The sequence below is a fragment of the Symphalangus syndactylus genome, chromosome 16, assembly GCF_028878055.3.
Source record: "Symphalangus syndactylus isolate Jambi chromosome 16, NHGRI_mSymSyn1-v2.1_pri, whole genome shotgun sequence".
Lineage (NCBI taxonomy): Eukaryota > Metazoa > Chordata > Mammalia > Primates > Hylobatidae > Symphalangus > Symphalangus syndactylus.
This window is the reverse complement of record NC_072438.2, coordinates 78930071-78951460: the sequence shown is the minus strand read 5'-3', so window position 1 is coordinate 78951460 and position 21390 is coordinate 78930071.

The window sequence follows — 21390 nt, the reverse complement described above, 5'->3', positions numbered from 1 at the left end:
TAATAAGTAAAACTATTAACAGTTGACCAAAGCCTTCAACTGAACCTAGCCAATCCTTCTCTCATTGTTCATAGCACAATAATACTCATAAAGAGGTAAAAATCAGGCATACCAACATTTTTATCATTTTTTTCTTGTGAAAAAATATGATTGAGTAAAGGGTGAAGCTTTAATAAAACTGGAAAATAAATTGCATGATTTAAGTATAGGAAATTTGGTTAATATCAGAAATACAGTTTTGGGGGAAAGTACTGCCTTGGTAAACATTTCTGTATATTAGGTTATTGAAACACCAAGTGTGGAAATCTGGAAGAAGTTAAGGTGGAGAACAAGTACGAAGGGCCTAAGAGGAAGAATGCTTGTCTCATTTAAAGCAAAGTCATGAGGCTGATGTGGCTTGTGAAGAAAAGCTGAAGGGAAGGGTGGAAGGAGGTAAGATGAGCAAGGTAGCGATGAACTAGACCCTGGAAGGACACGTAGACCATTCAAGAGCTTCATGTCATTTTGCAAACTGTCATCAGTGTATGATTAAATGAACATGGAAATTGAGAGTAAGCATTTGAAATTTCCGTAAAATAATTCTCTGAAAGAATTTACTTTTAATTGGCCTGAATTAACATTTGTTATTTTACTTTTAATAATTTATTTGTATATATTTATAAAATACTAGTACATGATGGGTTGGACACGTTAAAAGATACTTAAAAAAAATTTTCCTGCTCTCAGATAGTTCAAAAGGCACTGTAATCACTTTGACTTTTATTCAGTGAGATAATCAGAGAAATGACATAATCCAAAATATTTTAAAACTTATTACATTGTCTCCTGGAAAAACAGACTGTAGAATTGTAGACAAGGATTTACAAGGGGAAACCAGTTAGAAGACCACAATCACAATCATTTTGAAATCCTCTTTAAAAAACAAAACAAAAATATCTCAGTCCAGCAGGAAAATAATATTCCCATGGAACTGAAAAGAAATAGATTCTTGATCAGCACTAATGCTAAGACCAGCAGGATTTACCGATGGACTGTGTCATGGTTTACAACTGCCTGGGGCTGGCACATAGGTGGAATAATTTACCAAGACAATTCTAGGAAAAAAAAAGAGGCAGATTTATTAGAGAAAGCACAAAAGTATGTTGCAAGGGTGCAACAATGTGCAACGCAGCAGAGAAGGGGCTGTCTGCAAAGAGGCAGGTCTGGAGGGAAGTTTTATTAACACCCTGTTGCTTGGGCTGAATGCTTGAAACAGGATGCTTGGGTGCCAGTGAGCCATTTTCAGTTGACCCTGTTTCTCTGAACATTTCCTCCCCTTTGCCCCTATTTCTGTTCCTGCCAGCTAAGCCCATTTTCACATTTCTCTTATCTCTTTAGAGCTCCACAGATTGGACCTAGATGTTAAAACAGAATGAGATTTCTGACTGACTACAAGATTTTGCCTTCAGTTACTGGAAAAAAAATGGAGTTGGATTTGTCATTTACTGAGATAGACAAAGATGCAGGCAGGCTTATACATGTGGTGATGGGAGAACCTGAAAAGTCTGTTCATATTTCTTCCCTTTTCTTCAATGAATTTGGAAACAAGGTATCAAGCAAAAATGAGGACTGTCAGAACAGGTGTAAGATTTGAAGGATAAATAGAATTTATAAAATAACAGGAAATAAAAATATGGTTTCAAAAGGTCATCTCATGTTAATGGCCATGGATTTACACATTCAACTGCACAGGCAAAAGTATCAAGGAAAAGGATATGGTATTTCACCATGTTTGGAGTTGCTCCCCAGACTACAATGGAGAGAGAAAGTAAATTGACAAATGTATTAGGAAATGATGATAATGATAAACCAAGGGAACAAATTTAGTGAGGAGCAAATTGAAGACGTGAGAAAGCGGAGTAACAGTAAGAAGTGGTAGGACCATGGGATTGATTGTCCCTTTGGAGACCAGTAATTTTTGAAGTCAGAGACCTAGAGAAATAAGAGGAGAAGGTAATTGTAAAAATGAAACTCTTGAGTTTGAAGTTGCGGATGATTGTTACTTATCAATAACAGTAAGACGTTGGATACGACCATGAGTGGTCTGCATGGCAGAGAAGTTTAGGTAGTATTTCGCTAAAGAACATCAAGTCCAGGGCGTTAGAAAGATTGTCTTTGGGGATATTAAAATCATCATGGTTCAGGAAAGGAGTAATAGCGAAAAGAACGCTAGAAAATTAAGGGCCCATATCTTCAGAAACAAGGAAAGCATAAATGACTCCAAAAGACTGAGTATTGAAAGTAACAATCTGATAGTATTAGCTTCAAATATAGCTTTAATATTATGTTTTATCAATGCTATTGTTTAATAAGTGTTATATTTTATTCTGGGCATTGTCAAACTGTAACTGTCCAGGGGAATAAGTTCAATAACATAGCATAAAGTACATAGAGATGGTTTCTTTCATGACTTTCATGTCTCCAGGGAGAACAACGTGGTACAATGAATAAAAGTTACAAGGCAAACATCAGCTCTAAAAATTCAACATTTTAAATACTGGTTTAGTTTAGAAAAAAATGAGCCACAAGTCACTGAATGTTCAAGAAAAGTCTGCATGGCCATCTGTCAAGAATTTTGTAGAGAAGATGACTTACTTCATAGGAAGTTTTTTCCCCCACTTTGGCATTTTACTCTAGTAATAGAAATAGCAGGAAAATAACATATACTGATCAAATAAACTCTCTCCTCCTCACCCTCATTCGCTTTCTTTTTTGCCTTCCTTCCTTCCCTGTTTTTCATCAAGTGCCAGACACTGTGCTTGACATAGTGAATAAAGAGTTAAAAATGCATCCAGTGATTTTAGGTACTATAATTCTAGTGTAGGGACAGGAACTCAAAAAGTGGATATGCATCTTCAAATAAATGTGTTCATGAGATCGTAAAAACACAAAAGAGAGCAGAATCAAATATGGCTTTACAGAAGACAAAATGCTAGAACTGGTTGTACAAGATGAGGATTTTGATGGCTTGAGGAAAGGGGAAGCAGATTTTAAGAACTAAGAAAAGCAGCCAGGCGCGGTGGCTCACGCCTGTAATCCCAGCACTTTAAGAGGCCGAGGTGGGCGGATCATGAGGTCAGGAAATCGAGACCGTCCTGGCTAACACAGTGAAACCCCGTCTCTACTAAAAATACAAAAACCCAAAATTAGCCGGGCGTGGTGGCGGGCGCCTGAAGTCCCAGCTACTCTGGAGGCTGAGGCAGGAAAACGGCCTGAACCCGGGAGGTGGAGCTTGCAGTGAGCTGAGATTGCGCCACTGCACACTCCAGCCTGGGCGACAGAGGGAGACTCAGATCTAAAAAAAAAAAAGAACTAAGTGAAAGGCGCTGGGCAAGGATCAGACTACGCCGGTTGCGGTCAAGAGATCTTTATTGGAGGTATCAGGCACCACACGCAGGGACAGAAGAAGAAGAAGAGAGAGAGAGAGCGAGGCTGCCTGGGCGCCAGTTTTTATATGGCTTGGGGCTACGTGGACGTGCGGGATTGGGGTTAGAGGCGGGGCCTGGGGAAAGGCGGGAGGTGTTTCTTTCTGATTGGTCCTCCTTTGGCGGGCCTGCATCGAGGAGGAAGAAGAACCCGGAGCCAGCGCCATTAAGGTACCCCTGTTGGCTAACACTAAGAAAAGCATGTATGTAGACCTGGACAGACGAAAGAGCAGACACTTGGAAACAGCCATGTTACTTCTGTGGGGGATATTCGGGGTGGAGAAGAGCCACTGAGGGTGAGAGGAAGGGATGAAGCGAGGCGGGGCCTATAAGCAGGATCTTGGTCATGAAGGTCCTTGCAATACTACTCTGCAGCCAGAGAGCTTGTTTTGTCTCTTTGTTTGGTTCTTGCTTACGTCTCCTAAGATGCAAATGTGGTCTGTCATATTTTTAAGAGTAACAGTAGGGTCTGCCAAACTCTTATGTCAGTATTCTTCCTAAATTCCGTCTGTATTTATTCTCTCTCAACTTTTGTCCCCTCCACCGCTATCAGGTTTTTGTAAATCTATGTATTCTCTTTTGCCCCAGCGCCTTGTTTACTCTGTTCCCTCTATTTGGAACAATCGTCCAGTCCGTGCCTCCATGACTCACTGCCTGCGTTTGCCTCACATTTAGCAGGGAAATCCACATGCAACTTTAACATTACATTTTGCAACTTTGACATTACATTTGATCACAGAGCCTTTGGCTGACCCCAAAGCATTGCTGGGTTCTCTGTTTCTAAGTTCCTTCCATGTGCCATTGCTTATTAAACTTAAATCTTTCATTATTGACTAAGGTTCATGAGACTGGGAGTTCCATATCCTCTTGGCTTCTGAGACATAGTAACCAGTGGACGTATGAATGAATGAGTGGCTGAATGAAAATGTGCATGAATGCTGTGGAGTATAGACTCTTTTCTGCAGGTGACTGAAGTTCAATGGATCAAACAGGGAAGTAACTAACTCCAGTGTGTTTTAGAAAATTCCCTTTGTTGAAAGGGCCGGGGGAGGGAACCTGGAAAGAGACAGGATTAGAGGACAAGTGTTATATCATAATATGAATTAGGAGGATACTTTTAACAGTTTTAAAAAGAAGACATTATGGACCAATAGCAGGGGTCATGTAGTGGAAAAAAATAGGTTACAGAGATATTTAGAGGGTGAGCAATAAAGTGGATGCATAAGGTGAGAAAAATATGGAGGTGGCAGTGGTGGTGAAGATAACATGATTCTGGCAGATCAAGGAGGTACTGTAGTCTTTCATTAGAACAAGTATTGAAATCAGGATAGCAGGTCTTGGGATGAGGCAATTGGTCCAGTTTTAAACAGGACTAAACTATTCATGTAGAGAGAAAATTGGCTTTATAATATATCGATTATTCTATTCTTAGGTTTGAGCAGGAAATCTAAATTATAGAATCAGTGTATATGAGTCAATTTTTAAGTAATGAGAATGAATAAGCAGCAGGTAAAACGTACAGTGATAAGATAATAGGGTAGAACAGTATCCTGGGAAGCTTCAACCTGAAAAGATGGCCAAAAGTGTATATGTGTGGTGTGTGTACATGTGTATGAATGTGTGTGTGTGTGTGTGTGTGTGAGAGAGAGAGAGAGAGAGACAGCCAAGTTATAGGACAATGGGAGCAGATTTTTTACATGGAAGCCAAGAGCAAATAAACTTTTCTAGAGCAAGTAATCAAAAATATCAAATGTGGCAGGGGGGTCAAATAAAATAGATATGGGAAAGTGTTTATTAGATTTCATGACACACAGGTTATTGCTACTTATTGTCAGAGAGGTTTCAGTCAAGTGGTAGGGCCAGCAACCAGACCATAAGTGCTGAGGAGTGACTAGGAGGAAAAAAGTTAATAAAAGGGTAGACATCTCCATGGAGAAATGTAACTGTGTTAGGAAAGAGAAGGAAAGTGCTCAAGCATTCAAGCTAGTGGAAGGGTATTTGTTAAAATGGTATTAGCCTCAACTGCAGTGATATTTCAGAGTAGGAACACTTGTTTTGCATAATGAAACAATATCTCTTAGATAATTCTATTACCTACACAAAACAACGTGATCACTCTAAAAATATCAATGCTTATCCTGCTAATATTTATAGCATCCCGATTTTTGTTTTGGGGTGAATGTATCAGAGTTTGTACCCTAATATTTTAATCTGAAAGTTAAGGTAATAAAAATGCTTGAGTAGGTACTTAAAAGTATTTTGTGACTCTGAATGGCTATTTAAATCTAAAATATCGCTGTTACTCTTTCAGCAACAACTGGTTTGGGGTACTGAATAAATATCCATGTCTATGGGAGTCTACTTTTAAAGTTCTACATACCATACGGAGACAAGATTTCTGTCGTGCTATCTCAGTAGACAATTTATCATTGACAGTCACTTCTTTTAAGACTGCAGTCTAATTTTTAAACACTCCTTTCCTCAACCTTTAACTAGTTACAATGTCACTCTATGTATTAAGTCATAAATATTTCATGTTGGAAATTTGTCAAGGAAGGAGAAAAAAGCAATATGCACATAGTTATTCCCTGGGTATATTCTCTAATAGCTAAAGTGTCTTACAATAAGGAAATTAAGTAAATTATGGTGCATTAACTGGATACCATATTATGCTGCCTTTAAAACAATGATGAAAATATTTTGTGACATATAAATATGGTGATTTAAAGTTCTATTAAAAAGTGGACTATACAATGATTTGGTTGTATTACTGTTTCAACCATAAAATAAGTATATCCCTATTGGCAATATTTGCAGGAGAATAGGTAAACATAAAAATAGTGAAAAGTGTGGTTTTTTATTTATAGAACATTTTGATTTTCTCAGAGCTCACTTTAACCTTTTTCAATAAGAAGAAGCTATGTTCTAGGCACTGTTGCTGTTGTCTCAATTTATCCAGCTGCATATAAGACAGATAGTAAAACAAATTTTCAGAAATTAAATCTATGACACCTGTAATAAAAGGGTTGCTTGGATTTTGTAAATGACATTACATTTACAAAGGTAACATTTTAATGTTATTTTCTTTATCATACATTCACCAATGAGTCAAATACATTAAATTTCTTCAGGTAAATTGGCCATACAATTCTCTATCTCTAGGATTTTGTAAGTGACTTTAGAAATTCTTATCTAACCATAAAAAATCCAGAGTCTTTTTGGTTTTCTTCAAAATGACATTATACTCTTTGGTGAAAGCAATACTTGGGCACAAAGTTCCAACTTCACAGATGGCTATTAGACTTGAGTTGCCCTGAGACAGTGTCCTTTTTTTGATCTGTGTTATTCTATGTTGCTTGAAACTAGAAAGTTTTTAACACCTCAACAAAAGTTTAAACACAAATTAAAAACAAAGCATAATTGCTTCCTTTGATCTATATAGAACTGAATGTCATGGAATTTTGTTGTTGTTGCTGCTTGCTTTCAGAAATTTATTGTTTAGTTAATGAGCCTCTGATTCGGCATCAGGCTAAGCCCTATAGTAAAGTCAAGGAGGTCTAGAAACTGTTTTTGGTGCCTTTACTTGAAAGAACTGTATACCCTGGTGACACTAATATGGCTCTTTTACTCTAATATCTTTCTTCACAGCTTTGCTTGGTCTAATTTCATGGTATTGAGAAAAACAGATTTTGAAGGCCTGATGAATGTTTTTCAATTTAGTAAAAGACATCTACCCTACCCCCAGTCACAGAGACCAGGCTAATCTTTGGATGGATGAGTTAACATTTTGGACTAAAAATTCTGAAATAAAGGTCAGTATTAGTGAGATGGGCTAATCTTCTTGAAGAGAAGCCCAGTAGTTATTTACATCACGTTTTTTTTCTTGGCTGACCATCTATTTCTCACTAAGCTTCTCTGATACAAGTTACTTAGGAATAATATGATCTCAGTTTTCTGATTCTCCTTTAGAATATAAATTTATATGAAGTCACAGAATTATACTATTTTTGACGTTAGAAGACAGTAAGATGTCACTTACATCAATCTTCTCATTTTACAAATGAAGAAGTCATAGTTGTAGAGATAAAATATCTTCTCTAGGAAACTATAGATTCATAAATATGAAAAATGATATTTTTGGCTCTCAGATCAATTATTTCTCTTGATCATTCTTTCTTAAATGTTATTCCATTTTGACAATATCCCCTACCATCATTTTGCAATATGAATATTTTTATATGGCAGGCACTTATGGCTATATTTAAAGCAAACACAAATTCATATGTTTCACATATCCGTGCATTATGTTGTAGCTTCTACAGCTTTCTATAGTATATATTTAAAATTCTTTCCTATCCCATAATTAGCTCATATGGTCATATAAGATTGACGGTTTGATTTTGTAAGTAGGTATAAAATTTTAAACACATACAATGGTTCTAAAAAAATGTTGTACTTTTTTTCCTTCAGAATTGTTCTTTATAGTGATATGTGATCAGGAAAGCAAAACTCTCAATTTTCTAAACAGTGTATATGCACAAGAGGTCACAGTTAAGGTTACCTTGGGAGTTCTAATTCTGAATTTCCTGACTTTTGTGGGTTTAAATCACAACTTTAATGTTCCACTAATGCAGGGTGTTTTTTTTTACAATGATTTGTTTTATGTTTTTTTATTCTGTACTAATGGACATTGTTGATTTCTATGAATATCAAAAAGAGCTCAGTATTCTGGTAAACTCTTTTTAGTTCACGTTTTATTTTTTAAGTCTTTTTATTTGAGTTTGACTAAAACAGTTTAAAAGCATTTCTATCATAAACAGTTTCTTTTTATTTTACAAAGACTGTACAATATTGTTCTTTGTATTTATCATTAAGAGCTGCCTTCTAAAAACTGAAAATTTCATGATTTGTTGTATTGTTCTAGTAGCTTTAGAATATCACTAAATCATTAGGCCAGTATTTTTTTCATTTAAATTTAAAAGCGTTATATTGTTCATCAGGAAACAAATAAACTAGTTTATTTTAGAAAACTAGCTTTGAAAACAAATATAATTTATTTATTTTAGAAAACAAATTTCTAAACTAGAAAACTAGTTTAGAAAACAAATATAATTTTTTATTTTAGAAAACAAATAAACTAGTTTAGTTTAGAAAACTAAACAAAACAAAACAAAACTGCACAGTTAGGCATGATTCTCTATCACGTGTATACCCATAGTGCAGCTTTTCAGTTTGGGGATAATGGTGAGGCTGAAGCAGGAGGATGGCTTGAGCTTCAGCTAGTGAGCCAAGAGTTCAGTGAGCTGAGATCCTGTGATTGCACTCTATCCTAGGTGACAGAGTGAGACTCTATCTCAAAAAAATATATGAATTTATTGATAAAAGAATCATGTTTTCATATTTTTATGCAGTCAATCAGAGTTCTCAGCTTATTGCTCAATTAATATTTATTGAGCTAAATAGAATTCTCAGCTTCTTACACTGTGTTTCTCTCCGTTTTCTATACCAAAATATGCCTCTTTTTAAGTTGGGAGTCGCCGCAACACCTATTTCAAGTTAATTTAGTGATAGTTCTAGAACTGAGTACTATCCCAGAGCAATAACGAGAAGAAAGAAGTGACTTGGTAATTATTTATAAACCTATAATATGAGCTTAGTGAAAGCTTAGTGGAAGCAAGGACCGTGTTTTGGTTACCACTCTGAGCCAGTAAGTGTAATATAATGCTATTTGAAATTGGTTCTCTAGATTTTAAATGGTGCATTTGCTATTTTAGTATTATGTTGACCTCTTTATAATATGACAAATATAAGACATTTTCATACACATTTTACATATTTTTTTCTTAAAATGTAAATAGTCTCCTGAAATATTAAGTATATGAGTTTTTGAGGACTTAGAATTAATAGCAACAGATAGAATATTTGAAATAACTGATGATGTTTCATGCAAAACAAACAAAGGAGAAAATCCAAATGCTCAAATAGCTCCAATGGACCAAATATGAATGATTCTTAATATGCCACGGTATTTAATTCCCACATCAATACTGAAGCGCTATTCTTATTGTCAGATGTGAAAATTACTATTCAGATAAGGAAAATGTCTCCGCAGAGGTAAAAGGGAGGATCCAGGTGTGGTAGGACAAAAAGCTAAAACTAAAACTCACACCCAAAAAATACTTTGGAAACTTTTTTTGGGGGAGCCATTACCTATTAAATTTGATTATTGGTATACTCTTCAATCCACAATTCTATTCCTAGGTTATATGTGACAGAAACATACACTAATATTTGCAGGGAACTGAAGGCCCATGGGATGTGACCAACTCAGCATTCCACTGGAGGCTGTATGATCAAACAGCAAACTGTTTATCATGAATGCAGGATTTGAGCAAACTCACGACTGCTCCTGCCAACAGAAGGTTTGCTGGAGGCCATCACTCCCTGGCGCTGAGGTTATCTACTGGGACATCCAGAGAATACAGTCTTACAAGCCTACTCTGTACTGAGCAGCTGACCCCTTCTTCCACCACCCCCATTCTCACTGTCTCTTTTGCCTAATAAATACGGAAGGCTGTGTAAAGCTCAGAGCCCTTGTCCACTAGAGGCAAGGTGCCCCGACCTGTTCTTCAAAGTATACCCTTTTGTCTCTTGTCTTTATTCCCGTGTTCACCCCCCTTGGTTCAGTCCAATAGGTTCACAGCATAGTGGCACCCTGAACAGCGACAGGATTGGGTGTTCTGCAAATATTCACCAAAATTCATGCATAAAAATCTTCACTGACGTAATTATAATATTAAAAAAAACAGAAACATGATGCTGCACTAAAGAAAGCAGACAAACGATTTTATGCCATAGGATTCCATTTCTATACATTTAAAACAGATAAAACTAAGTTGTGCTTTTGAGGTAGCATAGTGATTATTTTGGAAGAGGTATTGATGGGAAGGAATGTTTCTGGGAGGTATATGATTTTTTATTCCTTGATTTGAGTTTTGGGTACACAAATGTGTTCAGTGTATAAAATCCATTGAACTGTATATTTATGGTTTGTGTACTTTCTTTTGTTATGTAAATCTTCACTACAATTCCAATTAATCAAAATATTGCTAACATGAAAATAAAATGTATTTTGGAGTCATATAGATTTAGGTCCAAATGCATCTCTGGTATTTAAGCAACTTTTGAATTTCAGGTGGGAAAGTAGAACTGGAACATCCACGTTATAATTTTTTTTAAAGATTAAAACCAGTGAATAGATTCTTTATGGCAAAAAATAGATATTTAGATAAAGCTATTATGTTTTTGTTTGTTCATTTTTATTTAAAAGTTCAAATGCGTAGCAAGCACAACTGGAAATCAAATCTATGTTCGATTCTAAAGCCATGGTTTTTCTTTAAATATTGCTGCATCTCTCCTGATGTGATTCTTCTATTAAGGAAGAATTACGTCTTACAGCAATGAGGAAAAATTATTACAGAATGCTATATTAAGAAGCATGATTAGAAAAAATTCAACTCTTAATAATCACTTAGAGCCTAAATCTTTCTTAAAAAATTCAGAATGAAGGAGAAATTATTTCAAGTTTTAATTTGCTTGAACTCTTAATGGCCTCAAAACAACTAGTCATGCTGGTACCAGATGTTCTTAACAGCAATTTTGACTTACCAGTTGATATTTATTTCATGAAACTTCAGGATCTGATGACTTGCAACTTAACTAAGGAGAAGAAAAAATCGAGGGACAGAGAGAGAAACAGATAATGTTCTTCATAGATCTCTTTCTAACTGTGTCATCGTGTCATTGAACTCCCAGGTAATGCTGGATTAACAGCTTGTATATTTCTCTGCCTTCAGATAGAACAAAAAGATATCCACTTTTTTTAGGGTACTCTTTCTTATATGTGAAAAATGCCATAATTTCTTGCTTGACTCACCATATCTCTTGCAGGTGGCTTTTGAATCACCCCAACTTCTTTACCAACTGATTCATTCAAATCAAATAAAAATGTGGGGTTCATTTAAGCGAGGATACTGATTATTTGCCTCTCCTCATTCTACGAAAGTATAACTAAACTCCCTTGGCGTTTCTTGGATGAGTTTAGACACACAAATTTGACTTTACGGCAATGTTAGAAGTCAGGACAGGAGAAAAACTTGGAGCCAGACATGAGATCTGCCCACTAGTTCTGAAGGAATAAATGCAGATGTTGACATTGATTAGGCAAGATAGCACATTGGGGATGAGAATATTTCATATGTGATTGATTACGATGCCTAGTACCAGGAAGGCTAAAATGAGGTGTCAGAATTATAACCAGTGGGCAAAATTTCTGTGTTGGGCAATAAATGACTATTCTGTTATGAAAGTGAGCATTTGACATTTAGGATGTATATCCATAAGAAACAGAGACCTAGTCTCTTACTCTGTGATTCCACTCAATGCAGAATTTTTCTTAAAGTGATACCTTAAGATCATGGGAAAGATCAAAATTAATGAACAACAAGAAAAGTACAAGCAGAGTTAAATGAACATCAACAACAGTGGAAAAACAGGTGTGTAGAAAGAGGTCCTTGTGGCATTGAACCCAGGTCTAATAATCAGCACAGGAATACTGGAGAAATAAAGATTTAGGTTCTTTTTTTTTTTTTTTGAGATGGAGTCTCGCTCTGTCACCCAGGCTGGAGTGCAGTGGTGCAATTTTGGCTCACTGCAACCTCTGCCTCCTGAGTTTAAGCGATTCTCCTGCCTCAGCCTCCTGAGTAGCTGGATTACAGGCACGCCACAACACCTGGCTAAGTTTTTGTATTTTTAGTAGAGAGGGGGATTCACCATGTTGGCTAGGCTGGTCTTGAACTCCTGACTTCAAGTGATCCACCCGCCTTGGCCTCCCAAACTGCTGGGATCACAGGCGTGAGCAACCATGCCTGGCCAGGCTCTTTGTAGAATAGTGCTTGGAGTAAGAATATTCTAAGCCACAACAAATGAGGCTGGGCCTTTGCAACAGCAAGTTAGTATGCTTGTAAACTGTTCTGTTGTTGTTGTTTTCTGGAAACAGGCAGGGCTGCTTCTCAGGAAAGATCAGATATTTGGAATCTAGGGCAATAGGCATATGAGGTTCAGTTCACATGTGTCTAAAATATTTATTAAAACATAACTGTATTCACTTTCAGAACTTTTTTGTTTTTCCTGGAAAGGCAAACCTGTAGAGTAAGACAAGAAATTAGTGGGTGCTGGTGCTGTGCATGGAAATTGGCAATGATTGCAAATGAGTCCGAAGGATATTTTCAGAATGAGTGGAAGTTTTCTACTCACATGATGATTGCTGGACAACTGCAGATTTACCAAAATTTATTGACTTGTATGATTAAATAGAATTTTCTGGTAAGTGGATGATACCTTCATAAAATTGGTATTTAGATTCCTCTGATTAGCTGGCTTCCCACCCACTGCTTTTTCTTTATATCTTTTACATTAATTGTTCTTTCATTTTGTGTGATTCTTTGTAGTCAATAAAATCCCTTAGGAAAAAAAATCCCAAATGAGCTCACATTCCTTACATCAGTAAAAATGCCATTTTTTCTTTTTCTGGGAAAGCAGAATAGAGAAACAGATTAAATAAGTGTCACTTGTCTTAAGATACAAAACATCTCTGGGCTCTTATCAAAATATAAGCCTCTGTTCTGTAATTAGAGTAGGACTATGTCATGCCTGCAAATCTCTTTCATAATCCTCCTTTATGTTAAAATCATACTAGCCTTTTAAAATGTATACTTTCATAAAAGAATAGAAAGAACAGAAAGACACCACCTTTTTTGCCTTGTGAGTATGAGAGAATTGGGATGGAATGCTACCATAGACTAACCTCGAAGGAAGTTAGAAAAGATGACAGAATGGCACTCCTTCTTCCCAGCCCTCACCCTGCAGGACTTACTTGGAAATAGTTCTATAATATGTCCTTCCAAAACTCAATTATAGCCCAGAGACAAATTCCTTTGTCCTGGGCCCTTTTCTTCCAACTAAACAAGACAAACTTTTTGGATTAAGACTGATGATTGGATAAGTCTGTCTTCAGGCAGAGGGCTTGAAGCAGGGAGGGGGGCATCTGTCCATTTCCTGGCCTTGCACTTGATAATACACGAAGCCAATGGGAAAATAGATGCAAATTTTTATCTCTAAGAGTTCTGCAGTTTTCACTTTATCAAGAACAAGAAGACTTAAATTATGGCCTGGATGATGTGTGAGACAAAGTCCAAACTTTGGTATATTCTAAAATTCAAGAACTATTTGAAATGCTCAAGAAATGTTTTTCAACAAGAGCTGTATAAATGCAACATTGACCGGACAATTGCATGTTTGTGAAGACTTCCATATAACCTTTACATAGGAGAACAATCTGAGCAGATATAAAATACTTAAAATACAATTTTTGTTTTATATATCCAGTAGAGTACGAAAGAATATGTTTGAGATTCCAGGTTTTATATATTTTCAGGTTTGCTACAGGGCTTTAAAAATTAAAATATTGTGAGAATAATTTGTAGTTATTTCTAAGCTATAATCCTCTTTATTTATCTATAATGCATTCCCATTTTTCAATGTACACCTACTGATCTTTATCACAGGAAAGTGTTATTTCACTAAAGCTTTCTTATTTGCTTCTGGTTTTCCCTTATTTCCTACTTTTTTCTTTGTTAATATTAGTTTTGGAAGGCTGCGTCTCTATTTTCTGTCCTCTGTCGTGTTGTCTTTTTTATTTAACCTTAGAAATCTCTTTGACCTTTTCATCTGTATTCGGGAAGGCTTTCTCTCACTCCATCTTTTCCCATGTCTGAAACCATTTTTTACAATATAAATCCTGCGTTTACTTTCTCTAATGTGAGGGTTTGTTTTTTGTATTTTTTGGGTTTCTTGTAAACATTTCTTAAATCCCCAATTTTCTTTAATCTCGTTATTTTACATATATTGTAATTTGTTGGCTGCTGATACAGTTTGGATATTTGTCCCCACCCAAATCTCATGTTGAATTTTAATCCCCAACCCTGAAGGTGGAGCCTGGTGGGAGGTGTTTGGATCATGGGGGTGAGTCCCTCATGGCTTGGTGCTGTCTTCATGACTGAGTTCTCATGAAGTCTGGTCATTTAAAAGTGTGAGGTACACCTTTCCACCTCCCCACCTATCTTTCTCTCTCTCTCTGTGTTTTCACGTTGCAACATGCCTGCTTCCCCTTCATCTTCTAGCATGATTCCTAGACTTCCTGAGGTCTCCCTAAAACCAAGCAGATACTAGCATCATGCTTCCTGTAAAGCCTGCAGAACTATGAGTCAATTAAGCCTCTTTTTTTAAAATTATTTATTTATTTATTTATTTATTTATTTATTTATTTATTTATTTATTTTGAGACGGAGTCTTGCTCTATCGCCCAGGCTGGAGTGCAGTGGCGCAATCTCCGCTCACTGCAAGCTCCGCCTCCCGGGTTCATGCCATTCTCCTGCCTCAGCCTCTGCAGTAGCTGGGTCTACAGGCGCCCGCCACCACGCCCGGCCAATTTTTTGTATTTTTAGTAGAGATGGGGTTTCACGGTGTTAGCCAGGATGATCTCGATCTCCTGACCTCGTGATCCACCCGCCTCGGCCTCCCAAAGTGCTGGGATTACAGGCATGAGCCACCACGCCTGGTCAGCCTCTTTTCTTTATAAGTTATCTAGTCTCAGGTATTTCTTTAAAGCAATGCAAAATGGCCTAACATAGCTCCTTATATTCTTTTGCCAGGTTTTCTTTTCCTTTCTTTATATTGTGGTAAAAACACATGACATCAAATTTACAATCACAAACATTTTTAAGTTCGTAGTATTATGTATATTCTTATTGTTTTGAAGCAGATCTCCAAAACATTTTTATCTTACAAAACTGAAACTTTATACCCATTAAACAATTCTCCCTTTTTTTCTCCCTCTAGCCCTTGGTAACCTGTTTCTATGAATTTGACTACTTTTGATACCTTATATAAATAGAACTACACAGTATTTATTTTTGTGTGTATGTGTGTGACAGGTTGATTTCACTTAGCCTAATATCTTCAAGGTACATCCATGTTGTAACATGTGACAGAATTTTCTTCTTGTTTAAGATGAATAATATTCCATTGCATGTGCATAGAATACTTTGTTTATTCTTTAGTCAATGGACATTTGGGTTGCTTCAGCCTCTTGGCAATTGTGAACAGTGCTGCTATGAACATGCATTTGCAAATATCTCTTTGAGACCCTGCTTCTAATTCTTTTGGATATTTACTCAGGAGTGAGAGTATTAGATAATGTGACAGTTCAAACTTTTCTGAGGAACTTCCATACTGTTTTCCGTGTTATTTGCACCATTTTACAATCCTATCAAAAGTGTGCATGGTTCCAAATTTTCCTTATCTTAGCCAACACTTATTTCTTGTTTTTTTTTTTTCTTTTTTTATGGTTTTGTTTTTTTAATAGTAGTCATCCTCATGGGTGTAAGGTGGTATCTCATTGTGGTTTTCATTTGTATTTCCCTGATTAGTGACATTGTGCATCTTTTCATATGCTTGTTGGCCGTTGTGTATTATCTTGAAGAAATGTCTATTTAAATCCTTTATCCATGTTTTAATTGGGTTATCTAAATTTTTGTTGTTAAGCTGTAAGAGTTTTTCATACATTCTGAACTTACCAATTATCCGCAATACAATTTGCAAATATTTTCTCCCATACCATGTGTTGCTTTTCCAGTCTGTTGATTATGTCCTTTCATGCACAAAAGTGTTTAAGTTTCACGTAGTCACAATTGGCTATTTTTGTTTTTGTTGACTTTGCTTTTGGTGTCATATCCAAAAAAAATGTTGCCAAGTTCGATATTCCTCTACACTTTCTTTAGTTTTATAGCTTCAAGTCTTAGATTTAATTCTTTAATCCAGTTTAGTTTTTGTATGGTGTAAGATAATGGTCCAACTTCATTCTTTTGCATATGAATAGACAGTTTTATCAACACCAATTGTTGTCCTTTCCCCATTGAATGGTTTTGCACTTGTTGAAGGTCATTTGACCATATATGCGAGGGTTTATTTCTGGACATTTTACTCTTTTCCATTGATCTGTTTGTCTGTCTTTATGCCATGTACCACATTATTTTGATTACTAAAGCTTTGTGGTACATTTTGAAATTAGGAAGCGTGAGTCCAACTTTGTTTTTCTCAAATTTTGGGGGCTATTCAGGGTCCCTTGGGATTCCATATAAATGTTCCTGTATCTCAAAAAAGTGCTGTTGAGATTTTGATAAGGATTGTGAGGCCATATATTCAGATACTCTCCTGAGGTTATTAAATACTTTCCTTCCATTTTTTTCTATATTGTATTGAAGATCTCGTAAACTGAGTTTTCACAATCATGTTCACTCATTTGTTTACATGTCTTTGATAGGTTTCAGATTCTACAGTTTTTATTTCATTTTTCATCTTTAAGCAAAATGAGATCTAACTATGGTCTATGTTTGTCACTAGAAATGATGTGTGAGTGGACACTGACTTTGTTTTCCATTAATTTGCATAAAAGTCAACTTATGTGTTAAGATCTATAGCTGAAATACATTTGGATAAACTTATAGGTCAGAATGCAGTTTACAGGAGTTATTCATCCAGACCGTATCTTCTCAAGTGACACTTTCCTCTTCAACTACATTTTGTAATACTATGAAGTACACACAAAGCCACAACTTCAAACATGCTGCCATCTGTAGACTTTAACTGACAGTATAGAGTTACCATTGAGGCATCCACCTGCTTGAGAGGGAGGGCTATGTCTTGGAGGAAGTAAAAACAAGCTGTCTAAGGAGAAAAGTGACAAAGAATTGTTCTGATTATTTTGAATACCAAGTCTCTGAGTCAGAAGTGAGTTTCTTTTTTATCACATGGTCTGTGCTTTGGTTCAATGACTAGCAATCTTTAAGACACGACGTCTATTTTTTTTTCTTATTGCTATTTCATTAGCATTAACATTAGCACATATTTCTTTCACTGCTTGACATTTTACATTTTGCATACTTTTGTGATTTGTAGTCTAGCTTTGTAGCTCTATGAGCATTTTAACCAAGAAAACCTGGAACTTAATCAGGGGACAGTTGCAAACTTCCATTTAAAGTGGTAGTTTTTAAACATGTATTTAATAAGAATATTTAGAAATAAATTATTTCTTTAGAGATTAGTTTATATTCTGACACAGAATGACCCAACAACTCTTATTATCAGGAAGTGCATATTCTATTTCCTTCAAAGATACATTTTAAGGAGATTTCTCTTGACTTAATTTGTAAACATGATATCCAATTGAATTTTTATATTCATTTGAAGATTGAAATGTGTATGATTCAACCAATTCCAGATCTGGATCTAGATTGGTACATAAATTCCATTTTTAGAAAAATGTCATGTTTTTTTATCTCCATATGGCAAACATCTTTCCACAGTCATTATCTTTCTGATTCTGCCTACATGCACTCTGGCATAGCTAATTTTCTCCTTAAAAAATCCCTACAAGTTGCTCTTCAATCTCATCAGGTTCCTCTTTATTACATCAGTACTAAAACAAGCTCAGCGTAATCTCGTATGGTTCTCAGCAAAATAGGTCTCTAGGACTTGGGGCCCGCTTTGTTGAACTACACCTATATGAACATACTATGGTCATGTTATTCGATATCTAGTGACCTGGTCCACAATCACTTCATCAATACTATTAAAAAATGCTGGCTACTCAAATAGTTTATAATTGTAATAGGTTTAGTCTTGTCTCCTATATCTTCTTACCTTGTCTTTTTATTCTACTTCTATGTAAAACGATTAAAATTAATTTTAATAGGTCCAGTTTCAGACTGTCTTACATAAAATTGTCTGTATATGAAGGCATGTAAAGACGGAAATATTATGTCCCCAATACAGTTAATTACATTTCTCCAAATTCCCTCACATTTATTGCATTCTTTATCTAAAATAACATGTAAATTGTTGAGAAACTGACCAAGGAGAAAATATAACTCTTTGCTAGAATCTTTGCCTGTATTTTTTATTTATAAATACTTCTCAACTTAATGAAGTTTCATTAAAACTATTTTAATATGCTAAAGGGTTTCACAACAGTTTTGATGGTTCTACACAACTTTAAAGCCATGTAGTATATGATAGAAATATAAAATGAGTGTACTATGACTTCAGTGAGCTTATAATTTAATCAAAACAGAAAATAATTTTATTAAAATATGAGGAAAATATGTATTGAAAGAAGGGTATTGGAACAGATAAGAGTAAAAGCTAATTATTTGTATATTTTTGTTTTAAAATACAAATTAGTCATTAATAACATTGACTACAGGTAAGCAATTACAGATGAAGATTGCTATCCTTGCATCTACTAATCCACAAATTTCCATTGCCATTTAAAATAATTTAACTATTACATGGTCCTATGTGTTACTGTGACTAAATTAACCTATAGTAAAGTTCTCTTGAAACATCAGGGTTAAATGATGTGTTCAAAAATATGTCTTTACTGTTATAATTTTTATTCATTATTATAAAAGACGTCTATATTTTAGCCCAAAATTAATATGTAGAATTTAATGATAGCACCAGTATGAAGAAATAAAATAAGGTTATAAGGTTAGTGAATTTAAACACGTTTTGATTTAGTAGTTTAGGGGATGGCTTTGAAATCCACATTTTAGTAAGCATCTCAGGGACTTCCAATGTAGATAGTCAAAATCTTTACTTTTTCAAGTTCTGATTCGGTAATTCACAAAAATAAAATTTTAACAACAGGTGTAGATGTTAGACCATTTGCCTGATTAGTGTTCAGCATTTCCACACTACTGCTCAGTACTGGATCTGGATATTTTTGTGGCACATCCATACAACATTTCTAGAATGGAGTCATGGCTCTTTTAAACTTTCTTCTTTGCCTCTAATTCTTGTGTCTTTTATTAACAGTTTTGTACTCACTATTCTCTTTTCTTTTTCTCCAATCCTACTGGCATCACTTTATTTCAAGTGTACTTAAACTGACTGCCTCTTCCCTGAACTATTGCATTAAACTTCAATAGACTTCTCGCCTCTTGTTGCATTTGAGATGACAAAATGTTGCTAGATTAATATTCCCAAAGCCATAAAAATTGTTACATTTTACATAAAATATTTTTAAATGGCTTCATTATATACCAAATGAAATTACCTTAATTTTAATATAAGGCCCAGGATTATGTGTCCCCAAGATGACTTTTCCCATCTTGTCTGATCTAATTTTTTTTTGCTACATAATCTCTGCTTTATTTTGCTTCCAACTACAAGCCAATTAAATTGTTCACCATACACTACTTGAGTTACTCCACTTGTCTGTTTTATATTTATGAAAGCCTGAGGTCAAATCATTTTCTAATTTACACAGCTGGAAGGAAATCTTCTTCTAAAACCACATCATAACTTTTGTTCTTGTACCATTAACCTTATATTTAATATTGTGTTATACAATGACTTACATATGAGCATAATTTTCATTTCTAGAGTTTACACTCTAAGAGTGTGGAGTCTATTTCAACCTCATACACCATCAGAACCTATTCAAAGCTCTCTACATATTAGCCATTAAGATTTATCAACAAAAAACCTTTTCCTATTTCAGCTTTTACTTCTTTTGAATCAGTGCCCACAGCTAGTACATATTATTTTATAACAACAGAAAGTATAGAAATGCATTCATTGAATTTAATATTTAATAGACACTTGCATAGAACTTACTTTTGCTAGACACACTTTGAATCATCAAGGATACTGCATATATTGCATGGGGAATTGTTAATGTTATTTTCATAAATATATATAGTTGAAACAAGAAAATACAAAACAAATTATGTTACCAATTTATTTTGCCTATTTGAAGCTTTAATTTAAAAAAATACAGTTTATATAACTCAGCATAACCTTTAAATATCACCACTAATTTTCATTGATTATATGAAGATCTTTTAGGGTAGTATAGAAGTGTTAATGATATAAGTAAAATTATTAGGTATAATTGACCAAGAAACATTCTAGAAACAACTTAGATTGTATCCATAAATTGAGGTACATGTGATAAACTCTTGAATTTATTTTATAATCAACTGAATAGATCTACTTATTTATGTCATTTTAAAACTATCATTACAATATTTTAAATAAGATGACCACATATCACAATATATTTTATTAAAAACAATATTTACTATGTTAAATATTTTAAATATAAGATGACCACTTCACAATATATTTTATTAAAAGCAATATTTACTATGTTAATATAATATAGTAAAGACCATAATAAAAAATGAGATTCATATGTAAAACAGAAATCGTCTATGATAACAATTATAGATAACAAGTGGGAATTTAAATCTACTGTAGAAAGTAACATTTAAACTAATAATTTACAATTAAAAGTGAGCATATTATAGATGATTTTAGAGATGAACTACTGGGATTTATGTATGCCCTTCAAGTAGGTACATTAGCATTTTGTATTCAATAAGGAATAATTATATAATATCATGTGTACTGCTAACTAACTCAAAATCACTATGAATATAACTTTTTCATTTAGAAATTCCCTTTAGTATAAGAGTATGTGATGAGAATATTTATAAATCTTGAAATTTGTGACATTTGATTTGCAAATAGATTCCTAGTTTGAACTAAAATTAGGCTGCTTTATCTATGGAGGATTATCATTGTGAATTATTTTTCTATTTGTTCTACAAATACTCTTTCTTTTTAAATATGTTTTTGATATTTACACAGAATTCACCTAGATATACATTAGAAGAGAAAAGAAGCTATGTATACAAATTTCAAACCAAGTACTCCAAGAATCAGGTATTAGGGAACA